Below are 16,845 nucleotides of genomic sequence, written 5' to 3'. Positions count from 1 at the left end.
CTGTGGAATGCCTTGCCAGCGGGGACACGAGCTCTCCGAGATTTACTATCCTTTCATAGAGCTTGTGAAACTTACTTATTTAGGCTGGCATTTGAACCTTGCTGATCGAATTTTTCCTTGATTTTAATGTTATATATTGCATGTGTATATTGTGAACTGCTCTGAGCCTTCAGGGAGTGGCTGTTGCAACTCAGGGTAGTTTTCACCTTGCTCCCAAACACCACCACACCAAAGCTGTAGATTTTGTAGTTTATTGAGAAAAAGGCAAAGCCAAAACATAGTATAACAAATGCTAGAGTTTCATAGGCAGGACACAGGCTTAAACACAAAGACACAGTTCCCAAGATCCAAAGGCAAAAACATGAAGCATAATCCTTTAAGCAATGGTCAAACAAGAGTCCATGGTAAAACAGTTGAACACAAGACCCAAAATCCCAGAATTAGGAAGCCAAAAGCGTGCTGCTTAAAGCCAAGGTTAATCCATAGAAGTTTGCATGGAAAGAGCTAAGTTGAACTGACAATGCCTGTTTGTCAGCCAGAAGGCTAAATACCCTTTGTAGTCATGAACACATTGCGATGACCTTTGGCAGACTTGGCTTCTCGTTTACTAGCTAAGTGAGAACTTCTCCGGACCCTTAATTGCAGGCGATCTTGCCTGCTCATTAATTCATTACCTTCAAGGCTCTCTAACCCCTTATCTTGGTTTACCAGCTGGGCTGGATCACCGTGGGAAGGCCAAGAAGGTGAAGACATCTCCACCTGGCCATGTGGAAATTCACTCTCATTATCAGTCTCACTGACATTCTTTTCCCCTGAGAACTGACTTGCTGTTTCCCCTTCTGCAGCCTCACTTCCAACCCTGTCTGAGACATGAACAGAAATCTGTAACCCATCATCCTCCTCATCAAGGAACTCTGGCTCACAAGACCCACAGGGCTCAGCTTCAGACTCAGAGTCAAGCTGCTGAGTCACAACAGTGGCGGTATATAAATTTGATAAATAAATAAATAAATAAATGTTGACAGCCTATCCATCTCTTCTTCTGCCCAAACTTTCCCTAATCTGCAGAAGGCATTAACATACATTGAGTTTCCTTCCCCTTTACATAACTGATATTTCAGAGACAGATTTCTGCTCCCAAGGAAACTGTTGCTGCCTTGCTGGAGACAAGAAATGCCTCTACGCTGTAGAACAGATACAATTTGGCATCACTCTAAATGTCATGGCACAATGCTATGAGATCCTTGGAGTTGTAGTTTTACAAGGTCTTCAGCCTTGTTTACTTCAGAGTGGAAACAAGACTACAGAATGAATGTGGCTTGACACATTCTCAATAACCCAAGGTTCTTGCTCAATGCTACAGAATCCTGGAAGTTTCGCTTTCTTTGCTAAAGAAGGCAAACTGCAACTCCCAGGATCCCATAGCATTGAGCCATGGCAGTTAAAATGGTGTCAGTCTGCATTAAGTCTGTGGTGTAGATGCACCCAAGATGCCTCAGGAACAGATGGAGATGGACACCATTTCCAAAGCATCACATTCCTGCCCAAAATGGCATTTATTTATTTATTTATTTATTTACAGTATTTATATTCCGCCCTTCTCACTCCGCAGGGGACTCAGGGCGGATTACAATGTACACATATATGGCAAACATTCAATGCCAAAGACACACAACAGAAATAGACAAACAGTCAGAGGCTATTTAACTTTTCTGGCCGCCAGGGGAGCTGTCGCTTTCATCGTCCATCTGCAACACTGATGAAGTACTTCCGCATTCCCCGCATGCTTTTGCAGGAGTGTTTTGCTGGAGTCTTTCTTATGGCCTCATAAATTAGTTAAATTAGCCTCCCCACACATAGGTGGTACCTAATTTTTCTACTTGGCAGATGCAACTGTCTTTCAGGTTGCAAAGGTCGACAACAAGCTACACAATTGGTCGGAAGTTCACTCCGACCAGGGCTGGCTTCGTACTCATTGTCTTGTGGTCAGAAGTGATCTTAATGCAGCTGACACTCAGACAGCTGCACCACCGTCCCAGTGACTTACATGACATTTGCCCACAACTTCCTTGTGGGCTTCAGTGGCTTTAAATCAGAATTATACTTACGTTGCAGGGGAATCAAATAGATGTGTGCAAAACAGAGGCAAGGAAGCCACTCTGAGTTGCTTGGAAGGAAGGTGAAGAGACTAATAAATGCCAAGGTTTCTCGAGTCAGAGCATGATTCCCTTTTCCCGCTCCCTGTTGTCTGCTCTGCCGTGACTCAGCCAAGATGCCACCAATGGAAATGCCATGCTGTTGCAGATCTGACGGTTTAACCTTCTCCCCAAATGTCCTGCCTTTTGAAATGTCAGGAATATTGAGCCTCCATTCATCCGCACACCCTTCTGCCTAGGAAAGGTGTGTAATCAATCTTAGAAATCCATCCACAGAAGGTGCCGATCCATCCACGGCAATGCGAGGGCAAAGGGTTTAATGTTGGAGAACAAACCCTTGCAAGGTTTCCCTTTTGTATTGTTGAAGGCTAGAATCACTGAAGTGTTGTGTGGCTTCCGGTTGTGTGACCAATGTGTTTTAGCAGCATTTTTGCCCTTTTTTCATTTTGCTTGCATCTGTGGTTACTGGCATCTTCAGATGATCTGATGGTGGTCAAGCAAATGGAGTTTGTGTGTGTGTGTGTGTATCTCTATCTATCTATCTATCTATCTATCTATCTATCTATCTATCTATCTATCTATCTGTGGAGGAAAGATCCAATGTCTATCCACCAAGTGTGAAGGGTGCAATTAGCAAGCCTGTTTTGCAAGTGCTGAGTGCGATTACTATTGTCATGTGTGTAACCATGAAGATTGCATAGTCAATTAGAGAGGGCATCTGCATTGCAGAACCTTGGCCTTTGTTTCCTTTGGATTGTTTGTTGCACTGGAGACATCCTTAACCTGGGTGGCACCCACTAAGCCCTTGATTGCTTGCTGCCTGGAAATATTGTTGTTGTTGTTATTGTTTTAGAAGTACCTGGTCTTTGTCCCCTTTGAATTGTTTGCTGCTTGGAGACATCCTTTGCCTGGGTGGTGTTCATTTGCCCTTGATTGGGAGAGCTCATCTCTACGCAGATGACACACAACTCTACTACTCTTTTCCACCCAACTCGAAGGAAGCCCCTTGGGTGCTGGACGGGTGCCTGGCTGCTGTGGCTGTCTGGATGAGGATGAATAAGCTGAGGATCAATCCCGACAAGACAGAGGTCCTCCTGGTCAATCGTAAGCCAGATCAGGGTATAGGGTAGCAACCTGTGCTGGATGGGGTTGCACTCCCCCTAAAGTCACAGGTCCGCAGCTTGGGTGTCCTCCTGGACTCATCACTTACGCTTGAAGCTCAGGCGTCGGCGGTGGCCGGAGGGCCATTGCACAATTAAGACTCGTGAGCCAGCTGCGACCATACCTCGTGAAGTCAGATCTGGCCAGGGTGGTCCAGGCCTTACTCACCTCCAGATTGGACTACTGTAATGCACTCTACGTGAGGCTGCCGTTGAAAACGGCCCGGAAATTTCAATTGGTACAACAGGCGGCAGCCAGGTTACTCTGGTGCGACTAAAGGGAGAAGTCAACCCCCCTGTTTAAGGAGCTCCATTGGCTGCCGTTCATTTTCCCGTCCCAATTCAAGGTGCAGGTTCTTACCTACAAAGCCCTGAACAGTTTGGGACCCGCCTACCTGTGGGACCGCATTTCTGTGTATGAACCCACATGATCTCTTTGATCATCTGGAGAGGCCCTTCGCGCTCCCACCTCCTTCGCAGGCGCGATTGGTGGGGACGAGGGAGAGGGCCTTCTCGGTGGTGGCCCCCCAACTCTGGAACTCACTTTCCAAGGACATCAGGCATGCTCCAACATTGGCAGTCTTTAGGAGGAGCCTGAATATGTGGTTGTTCCAGTGTGCCTTCCCAGAATAAGGAAAATTCCCAGCAATATGTTCTCACAATGCACTTTACTATTGGTTTAGGATGGACTGCACTCCCTCATTTCTTTTAAAACCCTATACCAGATATATCCTACCTTGTTCATGCCAGCATTTATTTTTTAAATTTTAAACTATTACATAAATTCTTGTAAGTTACTGTTTATCGATTATTGTTTATATGTGATTTATATTGTATTGTATTTATTGTTTTGTTTATTGCTTTTTGCTTTTATTGATGTGTTGTTGGGCTTGGCCTCGTGTAAGCCGCTCCGAGTCCCTTGGGGAGATGGTGGCGGGGTATAAATAAATTATTATTATTATTATTATTGCTTTCTGCCTGGAGACCTCCTGTGTCTGGGTGGTGTTCCTTGGTTACTGTCTTGTTTCTGGAGTTTTTCAATACTGGGAGGCAAATTGTGTTCATTTTCCTGGTTTCCTCTTTTCTGTTCAAATAGTCCATGTGCTTCTTGTGGGTTTAAATGGCTTCTCTGTGTAGCCTGATATGATGGTTGTCCAAGTGGGCCAGCATGTCTTAGCTTGCTAATTGCACCCTTTGCACTTGTTTAACTCTGCAGTATAGATGTACCGTTGGAGGTCTGGATAAATAGCTGTACCAAAAAGCAGAGTTTCCCACCTTTTCCCCAAAAGGGCAAGAGAGAGGTTTCTTTCACCCTTCTTCCCTCTTTTTATTGAGTCTCTCTTCTTATCCAATTTTTGCCAAAACCTGGATTGCTTTCATTTCTTTGCAACAACAACTTCCAAGCTGGAATCATGACAAAGCACACATTGAACCACAATTTGGATATCTTTGCCTTGTGCAAAAGTCTGCCTGCCTTTCAAGTTAGTGGAGCCCAAATTGCACTGTCATGGTGCATGCGCACAGGCAGATTTGCACGTTTGTACATTTGGATGTGCATTTGGCTGTGCAACTTTGACCATTCGGTGCCATAGTTGTGCAGCACATGCACTAACTCCATATTAAATACAGTATTTAAGCAACATGACTCAGATGTGGGACATATTCCCCCCATTTTTTCCATCCAGCAAAGCATAAGTGTGCATGTCTTGGAGCTCCCATAACAGTCTATCCATCCCACACTCTCAGTGTCAGCCAATGAGCTCTCCAAGGTGCTGAATGTATTCAGAAATGAGTTTCAAAACCTTGAGGTGAACCCGCAGGAGCTGTCACTATTATTGCTGACTTTGCTTCTATTTGAGCCCGGATCCCCTCCTTGTCACTTCTGTTCTTAACTCCTTTCCTCAGTTTCAGATGGCAAGCCCTTTGGGCAGGGGCCTGATATGCCTTGTTGTCTGCATGTTTCCCTATAGCAGTGGTTCTCAACCTTCCTAATGCCGTGACCCCTTAATACAGTTTCTTATTTGTGGTGACCCCCCAACCATAACATTATTTTCATTGCTACTTCACATTATTTTGTGAAGTAGCAATGTAATTTTGCTCCTGTTATGAATTATATTGTAAATATCCGATATTCAGGATGTATTTTCATTCATTTGGCACGAATACTCGATACGCCCAAATTTGGATACTGGTGGGGTTGAGGGGACGATTGATTTTGTCATTTGGGAGTTGTAGTTGCTGGGATTTATAGTTCACCTACAATATAAAAGAGCATTCTGAACTCCACCAGTGATGGAATTGAACCAAACTTGGGTCACAGAGCTCCCATGACCAACAGAAAATACTAGAAGGGTTTGGTGGGCATTGACCTTGGGTTTTGGAGCTGTAGTTTACCTACACCCAGAGAGCACTGATGTATCTGGATCAAACTTGGCATGAATACTCAATATGCCTAAATGTGGACACTGGTGCGGTTTGGGGAGGATAGATCTTGACATTTGGGAGTTGTAGTGCCTGGGATTTATAGTTCACCTATAATCAAAGAGCATTCTGAACTCCACCAATGATAGAATTGGGCCAAACTTCCCACACAGAACCCCCATGACCAACAGAAAATACTGTGATTTGTAATTGTCTTTGGCGACCCCTCTGACACCCCCTCGCAACCCCCCCCCAGGGGTCCCGATCCCCAGGTTGAGAAACCCTGCCCTATAGATTGCTCAAATATCACTTCTACTATAATAATCTTTCCTATGTTTTCCAAAGAACAAGAAGCCATCCCCAAGGAGTGCACCCCAATTTGGATTTTGAGGAGGTCAGGGGATCATACCTGGCCACAAAGAGGAGTCAAATGTATCATAGAATCATAGAGTTGGAAGAGACCTCATGGGCCATCCAGTCCAACCCCTGCCTAGAAGCAGGAATACTGCATTCAAAGCACCCCTGACAGATGGTCATCCAGCCTCTATTTAAAAGCTTCCAAAGAAGGAGCCTCCACCACACTCTGAGGCAGAGAGTTCCACTGCTGAATGGCTCTCACAGTCAGGAAGTTCTTCCTAATGTTCAGATGGAATCTCCTTTCTTGTAGTTTGGAGCCATTGTAAGCCTTTCCGTTTTGGATAACAGCTTCCTTGCCCAGAGATGGTGACCAAAATGGCCCAAAGCCTGAAAGTCAAGGCCTTTGGGCAGGCATGGGCCAACTTCAGCCCTCCCTCCAGGTGTTTTGGACTTCAACTCCCACAATTCCTAACAGTCGGTGTGGATGGAGCATATCTTGATTTCAGTGTGGTCTTTGAGAAAGTCCCCTACGACCTTCTTGTCAACAAATTAGTCCAATGTGGGCTAGGCAAGGCTACTGTTGGGTGCTCTGTAATGGGTTAAGCGACCGAACCCAAAGGGTACTTCCCCCCTCCCCCCCAATGGTTCATCTTCTTCATTCTGGAAATAAATGACTATTTGGTGCCATAAAGAGGGTTCAGTCCTTGGCCCAGTTCTGTTCAACATCTTTATTAAGGGCTTGGATGAAGGTTTAGCAGATGTGTTTCTCTAGATGGGACCAGATTGGGAGGAAGAGCTAATACTGCAGAATTCAGGATCAGGATCCAAAAGGACCTCAACAAATTAGAGAACTGATTGGCCAAATTAACCAAAGGAATGTTAACAAGGAGAAACGTAAGATATTTTACTTAGGCAGAAAAAATGAAATTCACAGACACAGGATGGGAGATGCCTGGATTTATTTATTTATTTATTTCGAAGTTTTCTATACCAATCTTCTCACCTCCAAGAGGGACTCAAATCCGGTTCACAACATGTGTTCGTATAGAAAAATTACAAACCACACAATGCATCCTAATTACACATTAAAAATATAGTACAAAAACATCATCATCATCACAATTATACAAGCCAAGTCGTCAAAACATTCATGGTCATAATTCACAGTTCATCCTTCTCCTTCCATATGGACCAGAATTATTAACTCAGTTATCAAAGGCCGCGTTCCATAGCCAAGTCTTTGTTAATTTCCTAAAAGTCAGGAGGGAGGGAGCAGTTCTAATCTCCAGTGGGAGGGAGTTCCACAGCCGAGGAGCCACCATCAAGAAGGCCCTGTCTCTCGTCCCCACCAACCGCGATTGTGACGGTGGTGGGACCACAACAGAGCTAAATGGGAAAGGGATCTTTGAGTCTTCATGGACAACAGGTTGAACATGAGCCAACAGTGTGATGCAGGAGCTAAAAAAACCAATGTGATTCTTGGCAGAATGGGGTTGGACTGGATGGTCCACGAGGTCTCTTCCGATTCTATGATTCTAGGCTGCAACAATGGGAGGATAGTGCCTGGATCAAGGGAGGTCATGGTGCCTCTATTCTGCTTTGGTCAGACCTTTTCACCTGGAACAACACAGTGTCCCATTCTGGGCAAAGCAAGCCAAGAGGGATATGGACAAGATGGAAGGTGTCCAGAGGAGAGTGACCAAAATGGACACAGGCCTGGAGACTACGAATCCCTCTGAAGAGTGCCTTAAAGATCTGGGTTTGTTTAACTTGCAGAAAAGAAGGGGACATGATAGCCACATTTAAATATTTGAGGTCCTAAGGATCCTTTTGCCCTGGAGACTAGAAGTCAATGGACCCATGGGTTCAAATGACAGGAAAGGAGATTCCATTGAGCATGAGGAATAGTTTCCTGACCATGAGAAGAGCTGTTCAGCAGAGAATTGGAGTCCAGTGGAGGCTCTTACCTCATAACCAGGATGGATGGCCATCTGTCAGGAGAGCTTCAATTGTGCTATTCTTGCATGGAAGAAGGGGTTGGACTGGATGGCGCTCTTCCAGCTATGATTCTATGATCTGCTTGTCTATATGCCTGCCTGCCTGCCTGCCTGCCTGCCTGCCTGCCTGCCTGCCTGCCTGCCTATCTATCTATCTATCTATCTATCTATCTATCTATCTATTCTGCTTTGGTTAGACCACACCTGTAATATTGTGTCCAATTCTGGGTACCACAATTCAAGAGAGATATTGACGAGTTGGAATGTGTCCAGAGGAGGGCAACTCAAATGATCAAGGGTCTGGAGAACAAGCCCTATGAGGAGCGGCTTAAGAAGCTGAGCATGTTTAGCCTGAAGAAGAGAAGGCTGAGAGGAGATATGATAGCCATGTATAAATATGCGAGAGGAAGCCACAGGGAGGAGGGAGCAAGCTTGTTTACTGCTTCAATGGAGATTAGGACAAGGAACAATGGCTTCAAACTACAAGAAAGGAGATTCCATCTGAACATGAGGAAGAACTTCCTGACTGTAAGAGTTGTTCAGCAGTGGAACTCTCTGCCCCAGAGTATGGTGGGGGCTCCTTCTTTGGAAGCTTTTAAACAGAGGCTGGATGGCCATCTGTCAGGGGTGCTTTGAATGCAATATTCCTGCTTCTTGGCAGGGGGTTGGACTGGATGGCCCATGAGGTCTCTTCCAACTCTTTGTTTCGATGATTCTATCTTGGGGAGTTGGACTAGATTGCCCTTGGTGTCCCTTCCAACTCGGTGATTCTCGGATTCAAATGGCCACTGGATACGCTGAGTGGCATGTTCTGGAAAGAAATGGGAATTAGAATCTGTCTGTAAAGTGATATCTGCAGATAGTTAAAGCAGCTGGCAAAGTGTCAAAGTCTGGAGGCCATGTAAGCGACACAACATTGAAGCCATGGCTCTGCTCCACCCTTTGCTTCCTTCAGTTTTCATTGCTTTGTTTGCCTTTGGTGCTTCTTGGTGCGCCCTTTGGTTTGCCCATGCCCGTCTCCACCTCTCTTGCTTGGACTTAAGGGTTATCACTTATTTATTGCCCTTTTAAGAGGGAGCTTTATGCACCACTTATCCAAACTGCTGGAGAGATGTATTCAGCTGTTTCCTCCCTTCCTCCGTGCTTGACGAAGCAGATGATTTCAGTGCACGCTTCCTTCCATATTGCCCTTTTCATTGCAATGAAGAAACATTGCTGGGACACAAGAGCATTTGTGTCGGTCTTTTGAGCAGTTGGAAAATGCATCCCTCATACTTGCATTTGCAGAAGTGCTGGTCTTAAAAGGGGTGAAATGTGCAGAACTTGGCGGGGGGGGGGGGGCACTGTAGTCAATGGGGAAAATACCCATAAATGAGGTAGACTGCACATATGAGAGGTAATGCATTAATGTGTGCTATGCAAGGAGGATATGCAAATACTACGATCTTGTGATTGGTTTATGGAAGCTTTAGACTGATACTTTGCCTTGGATCTGGCAGACTGACAAGGACAATGACGACTAAAGCTTTGGAAACGGACTATGATAAGCGGAATGAATTTATTAATTACGGACTTGGCGAAACTATGGCCATGAGGCTGGCTTTTTATTGTATTAATGTAATGTTTTAACTGTTTATAAATATTTTTACTATGTATTTTATTGTGCTGAATTGTAGGCATGAAACGTATGCCGGTTGGAAGCCGCCCTGAGTCCCCCTTAGGGGGTTGAGAAGGGCGGGGTACAAGTACCTGAAATAAATAAAATAAATGCATAAATCTGCGTCCAAGTCAAAGTATTGTAGTAATGGCATTGCACATGGGTGCACATTACACATGTGTGCATGCACATGGGTGTTTTATGATTTATGCCTTGATTCAGTTGCTTGTGTGGCATAGCACTATTAATATGCCATTCTGCTTGCAGGAATTCATGCTCTGCAGCCAGGAAGTGGCATCCTTGTTGTCCTCTTGCAATCTGATATGGAGCACAGGTGGGGGAAATGTGATGCAGAGGAATGCAAGGGACACTGAGCGATCATCCCATATCTTCCTTTATAAAATTTCCTATCCATGTTGTTGTCATTAAATGCCACCAAATTGACATATTTATTTATTTATTGTGTCAGGAGCAACCAGCCAGTTTTCTTACATTTTTAACAAAACAAACAAACGAACAGACAAAACACAAAGTTTGCAAGCTTGGTAGTTGATTAAATGCCCTTTGACCAGTATCTGGCCACTTGGAGTGCCTCTGGTGTGTCGCAAGAAGGTCCTCCATTGTGCATGTGGCAGGACTCAGGTTGCATTGCAGCGGGTGGTCAGTGGTTTGCTCTTCTCCACACTCGCATGTCGTGGATTCCACTTTGTAGCCCCATTTCTTAAGGTTGGTTCTGCATCTCGTGGTGCCAGAGTGCAGTCTGTTCAGCGCCTTCCAGTTTTCGCCCAGTTTTCTGTGTGCCCAGGTTGGAGTCTCTCATTTGGTATCAGCCATTGATTGAGGTTCTGGGTTTGAGCCTGCCACTTTTGGACTCTCGCTTGCTGAGGTGTTCCAGCGAGTGTCTCTGTAGATCTTAGAAAATTATTTCATGATTTAAGTCGTTGACGTGCTGGTTGAGACCCAAACAAGGGATGAGCTGAGATGTCACTGCCTTGGTCCTTTCACTATTGGCTGCTACTTCCTGGTGGATGTCAGGTGGTGCAATACTGGCTAGACAGTGTAATTTCTCCAGTGGTGTAGGGCGCAGACACCCCGTGATAATGCGGCATGTCTCATTAAGACCCACATCTACTGTTTTAGTGTGGTGAGATGTGTTTCACACTGGGCATGCATACTCAGCAGCAGAGTAGCATAGTGCAACATATTAATGCAACCCCACAAATTAGCAAGAGCTCCGGTCTTGCAATGCCTGGTTGGTTGACCATGGCTTCCTCAACTGAATGTGTTCCCTCCACATTGTCTCTTTCCTGCTACCTTCTACTTTTCCAAGCATGATTCCTATTGTCTTCTCCTGATCTAGTCAAAGTATGACAGCCTCAGTTAACCCATCTTTGAGGGACAATTGAATAATTGATTTGTTCTTGGAGCCATTTATCTCTTGAGCCATCCACAGAACTCTTCCAGCAGCACGTTTGCAATGAGCTGCATTTTGTTTGGTCCCCTTTCTTCCCTGTCAAGCTTTTGCAACACCACCTAGCAATGGGGCATATCCTAAATTTTAATATTCTATCTGTGCACTCCAGGATCCTGCTTCAATGTAGATCAATTAGAAGCTTTGGCCTGTCCTTTGTTGGGATACATGGCTGGTCGAGGAAACAGTAGCAGCCCCTCCCCATCCTTCTGTGTGTTTGCAAGCCTCCCCCCCCCCCCAAGGCGGGTCATTATTATTTATGAGGGTGAAGCCTCTGGAGGGTCTCTCCAAAGCCCTGAAGCCTCCCTCGCTGACATCTTTGGAAGAAAAGAAGGAATCCCATTAAGCAGCTTGGTTATCTTGATCCTCCAGGTCGAAGCCTCAGAAGGAACAATCCATTCACATTGAAGGGAAAGGAAAGACAAAAACCCCAAATGGCACCCCTGGACCTGCAAACATCATGCCGGTCTCACTTCAAATATTGCACATGAGTACCACTTAACTGAGAGTCTACATCATCATCATCATTCCAACATCTACCTATCGCCATGGGTGCCACAGGTTAAGTGAAAATCTGTTGTAGTTGTTGCTGCTGTTGTTCCTATTACTATTATTATTATTGACACAAAAGCACAGTATGTCACAGCAAACCAGATCTATATGCTGGATTTCGTATCACAAAATCACAAGTCGAACACTTCCCAAGCATCTAGGACTGTGTGATGCATTTTCGAATGATGCACACAGATCCAAGTCTTTTGCAGTTGACAGATCATGATTTTGTCGATGTTTATTGTTTCCAAATGCCGGCTGAGATCTTTTGGCATGGCACCCAGTGCGCCAATGACCATGTGACCAAATTACAGCAAATAAAACCGAAAACGCAAACCAAATTGGATACAATAGGGTGGGGCGGGCGTGGTGTGTGCGGGGATGCTCCTTTGAGATGCATTTCAGAGTAGCCCATAATGTGGCCTGCCTACATAATCCTATTGCAATAGGGAAACAATGGGCTTTAGCGGAGGAGGTGTGCGCATGTGTGCGTGTGTGTCTAGTTTGACCTGGTTTTGAAAAGATGCCTCGTCTGACAGTTGTCTGGTTTCACAGGCACTTTGCCAAGAAGACCCTGGGGCCCCTCTGCCCATTTGCATCAAAGGAAAGGAAGCTTCAATAGCGGACAGAAGGTGCAGCGTTGCTTTCTCTCCACCTCTTTCGCCTGCCTTTATCCTTTGTGCAAGTCAGCTTTGCACCTTTGGGCCCAATTCCACCACCTTTAACCTTTCCTTTCCAAATAACTATTTTAAATTATATATCTATGTATATCAATGAGACTCTCAGTTAGCCCATGACACTGAGACGTAATAGTAGTAGTAGTAATAATAGCACTAGTAACGTGGCAACGTGTGATCCAATACAAAAGCCAGCATAATGATCTTATTTGCTGCAAACTAATCTTGTTGTGCATTAAAATAATAATAATAAACATGCAAATGAACATGTAATGAAAATGCAAAAATACTGTGGGACTGACAAAGTTTTGGAACTCAACACATCAGACATCACGATTATGGAAAAGAAAAAAGTCTGGATTATTGATGTCGCCATACCAGGTGACAGTCGCATTGAAGAAAAACAACAGGAAAAACTCAGCCGCTATCAAGACCTCAAAATCGAACTGCAAAGGCTCTGGCATAAACCAGTATAGGTGGTCCCAGTGGTCATGGGCACACTGAGTGCCGTGCTAAAAGATCTCAGCTGGCATTTGGAAACAATAAACATAGACAAAATCATGATCTGTCAACTGCAAAAGGCCACCTGTGCGCATCATTCGAAAATACATCACACAGTCCTAGATGCTTGGGAAGTGTTCGACTTGTAATTTCGTGATACGAAATCCAGCATATAGATCTCGTTTGCTGTGAAATACTGTGCTTTTGTGTCAATAATAATACTACTAATAATAATAATAATTTCATAGTGGATTGGTAGATGTTGGAATAATAATAATAATAATAATAATAATAATGACTCTCAGTTAATCAGTACTCACGAGGATCTGTAGATGCAACAAAAACAACAACAGATTCCCAATTAATCTATGCCCCTGCTCCCCTCAGGATGGGTACATGCTGAATAAATGTTTCTGGTTGCTTGAGAGTTCTTATTAAAATAGGCCTTACTCATACTAGATCCCATACTAGGTCATAATATAAACTCTGTATATATTTAAAGAGTCCAGCTTTTGCGTCTCTTTGGGGATTTATCTTTCTGCACCTGCCCTTTCCTGCTGCTTTCGTTTGCGCTGCTTAGGAAACAAATGCCCAGGAGGGTCTATATGAATGCCAACCAGGAGGCCTCGTTTGTAGGACAGCTGTTTGTCTGTTGAGAAAGATGGAAAGCAGCCAAGGAACAGAAAGTGTCCACAATTTATGGTGAGGTTTGTTTTTCGAGCTGAGGACAGGACACAACGGGGTGTGTTTTAAGTTTTCTGTTGGCTGATGACCACCCCATACAGTTTTTTAGGCAAGGAAGACTCAGAATTACCGTATATTCTGGTGTATAAGACTACTTTTTAGCCTAAGAAAATCTTCTCAAAAGTCAGGGGTCGTCTTATATGCGAGGTCGTCTTATATTTATTTATTTATTTATTTGTTTATTTCTTGCATTTATTGACCGCCCCTCTCAGCCCGAGGGCGACTCGGGGCGGTGAACAGCAACAAAAAAGACAGTGTACAGTGAATCACGACAATACAAACCAGACAAATACAACATAACATATACTATACTAAAAATCCGCTTCGTCAAGTCCTGGGGTCATAGCCGAAATTCGTAGTCCTAGTTCAATTCCAGTGTCATTCCAAGATACACTCAGTTGAAGGCCTGCTCGAAGAGCCATGTTTTCAGGCCCCTACGAAAGGCCATCAAGGAGGGCGCCTGTCTAACTTCAGCAGGGAGGGTGTTCCACAGCCGGGGGGCCACCACCGAGAAGGCCCGCTCCCTCGTCCCCGCCAGGCGTGCCTGTGAGGCAGGCGGGACCGAGAGAAGGGCCTCCCCGGATGATCTCAAGGCCCTCGTGGGCTCGTAGGCCGAGATGCGGTCTGCAAGGTATTTTGGGCCGGAACCGTTTAGGGCTTTGTAGGATAACACCAGCACCTTAAATTGGGCCCGGTAGCAAATCGGCAGCCAGTGGAGCTGGGACAGCAGGGGCGTTGTATGCTCTCTGCGTCCTGCTCCCGTTAACAACATGGCTGCCGCGCGCTGGACTAGCTGAAGCTTCCGGGCCGTCTTCAAGGGCAGCCCCACGTAGAGAGCGTTGCAGTAGTCGAGGCGGGATGTGACCAAAGCGTGTACCACCGTGGCCAAGTCAGACTTCCCAAGATACGGGCGCAGCTGGCGCACGAGCCTAAGCTGTGCAAATGCTCCCCTGGTCACCGCTGAAACCTGAGGCTCCAGGCTCAGCGATGAGTCCAGGGTCACACCCAAGCTGCGAACCTGCGCCTTCAAGGGGAGTGCGACCCCGTCCAGCACAGGCTGTAACCCTATACCCTGTTCGGCCTTGCGACTGACCAGGAGTACCTCTGTCTTGTCTGGATTTAGTTTCAGTTTGTTCGCCCTCATCCAGACCATTACAGCGGCCAGGCACCGGTTCAGGACTTCGACGGCCCCCTTAGTAGCAGGTGGGAAGGAGTGACAGAGTTGGACGTCATCTGCGTACAGGTGACACCGTACCCCGAAACTCCGGATGATCTCACCCAGCGGCTTCATGTAGATGTTAAACAGCAAGGGGGACAAGATGGAACCCTGAGGAACGCCACAGGTCAACGGCTGCGGCGTTGAACAGGAGTCCCCCAATAACACCATCTGGGTACGACCCTCCAGAAATGACCGGAGCCACTGCAGAGCAGTGCCCCCAAGACCCATCTCTGCAAGGCGCCCCAGAAGAATACCGTGGTCGACGGTATCGAAGGCCGCTGAGAGGTCCAGGAGCACCAACAGGGACACACTCCCCCTGTCTAGCTCCCGGCGCAGATCATCCACTAAGGCGACCAAGACCGTCTCAGTACCATGTCCCGGTCTGAAACCAGACTGTGCCGGATCCAGATAATCCGTGTCTCTCAAGAATACCTGGAGTTGTGAGGCCACCACGCTTTCCATGACTTTGCCCAAGAAGGGAAGATTGGAAACAGGCCGAAAGTTGTCCAATTTAGTGGGGTCAAGTGATGGTTTTTTCAACAGCGGCTTTATAACAGCCTGTTTTAGGCTCGCTGGAATCTTGCCTTCCCGAAGGGAGGCATTAACCACCACCGTTACCCACTCGGCCAATCCCCCTCTGGCCTCCTTCAGAAGCCAGGATGGGCAGGGGTCTAGGATGGACGTGGTGGGTCTCATTCCTCCAAGTATCTTGTCCACATCCTCGGGTTTCACAAACTGAAAAGAATCCAACAAAATCGGACAAGCAGGTGCTTGTGTCACATCCACGGAGACTGCATCTAATGTGGCGTCCAGCCCAGAACGGATCAAAGCGACTTTGTCTGCAAAGAACCGAGCAAATGCTTCACAGCGCGCTGCCGAGTTGTCAGGGCTCCCACCTAAGATAGGGGGAGTTAAAAGACCTCTGACAACCCGGAACAACTCCGCCGGACGGTTTTTTGCAGACGCAATAGTGGCCGCAAAGAAAGTTTTCTTTGCGGCTTTTATTGCCACGGCATATGCCCTTAAAAAGGACACAAACCGTGTTCGGTTTGACTCGCTTGGGTCCGATCGCCACACGCTCTCTAGAACCCTCTTCCTTCGCTTCATCGCTGCCAGCTCCTCAGTAAACCAAGGGGCTGGTTTAGCTCGGTTACTTGAGAGGGGACGTTCCGGAGCGATCCTGTCAATAGCCCTGGTCATCTCCCCATTCCAGAGAGCGACCAAGGCCTCGACATGATCACCTACCGCGGTGGCGGGAAACTCCCCAAGAGCCGTCAGGAATCCATTCGGATCCATTAGCCTCCTGGGGCGGACCATCTTAATGGGTCCTCCACCCTTGCGGAGGTTATACGCAGCAGTAGCCTTATACGCGGGAGTAGCCTTATACGCGGGAGTAGTCTTATGCATGAGAGTAGCCTTATATGTGGGGGTCATCTTATACACGGGAGTAGCCTTATATGCCGGGAGTCGTCTTATAGAGTGGGTGCTGAAACTTCCAATCAGAGAATCTGTGGTTGCCGCATATTGTGGGAGGAGCTCAAAAATGGCAATGGCCGTGTCCCTGCCGTATGCAGCGACTGTATGAAAGCATTAAGGGCGACGCTGTATAAGTACGGTAGAAGAGAATCCATTCATCAGGATTCGTGGACTTAATGTGGTCCCGATGGTGAGGTGAAGGGGCGCCTCACCGGGAAAGTGTAAGTGAAGGGTAGAGCAAGCTGCAGGCGTCCAGGGTATGAAAAAAAAAAAGATAGAGTGGCTTTGGGCCCAGAAAAACACACCTCTTTTACCTGTCTGGCCGGCCCTTGTATCCTATTAACCATACTTCCTCCTCTGCCTCTCAGATCCCGCTCCTGAAGACTGCAGTGAAGTGGTGCAGGTGTGAGATCTGAGAGGCAGAGAAGGAGGCACAGTAATAGGAAAATTACCATAT

The 16,845-nt window shown here is 46.3% G+C and overlaps 1 protein-coding gene across 1 annotated transcript in view; it reads left to right on the top strand.

The window, feature by feature from the left end:
- The window catches only part of ADD2 (adducin 2), an 86,876-nt gene that overhangs the window by 15,039 nt on the left and 54,992 nt on the right, over window positions 1-16,845 (top strand). The gene's annotated exons all lie outside the window — the stretch shown is intronic.

Source organism: Anolis sagrei, chromosome 7, assembly GCF_037176765.1.
Source record: "Anolis sagrei isolate rAnoSag1 chromosome 7, rAnoSag1.mat, whole genome shotgun sequence".
NCBI lineage: Eukaryota > Metazoa > Chordata > Lepidosauria > Squamata > Dactyloidae > Anolis > Anolis sagrei.
The sequence above is the reverse complement of the archived record's forward strand: the minus strand, read 5'-3'. Positions and strand labels throughout refer to the sequence as shown.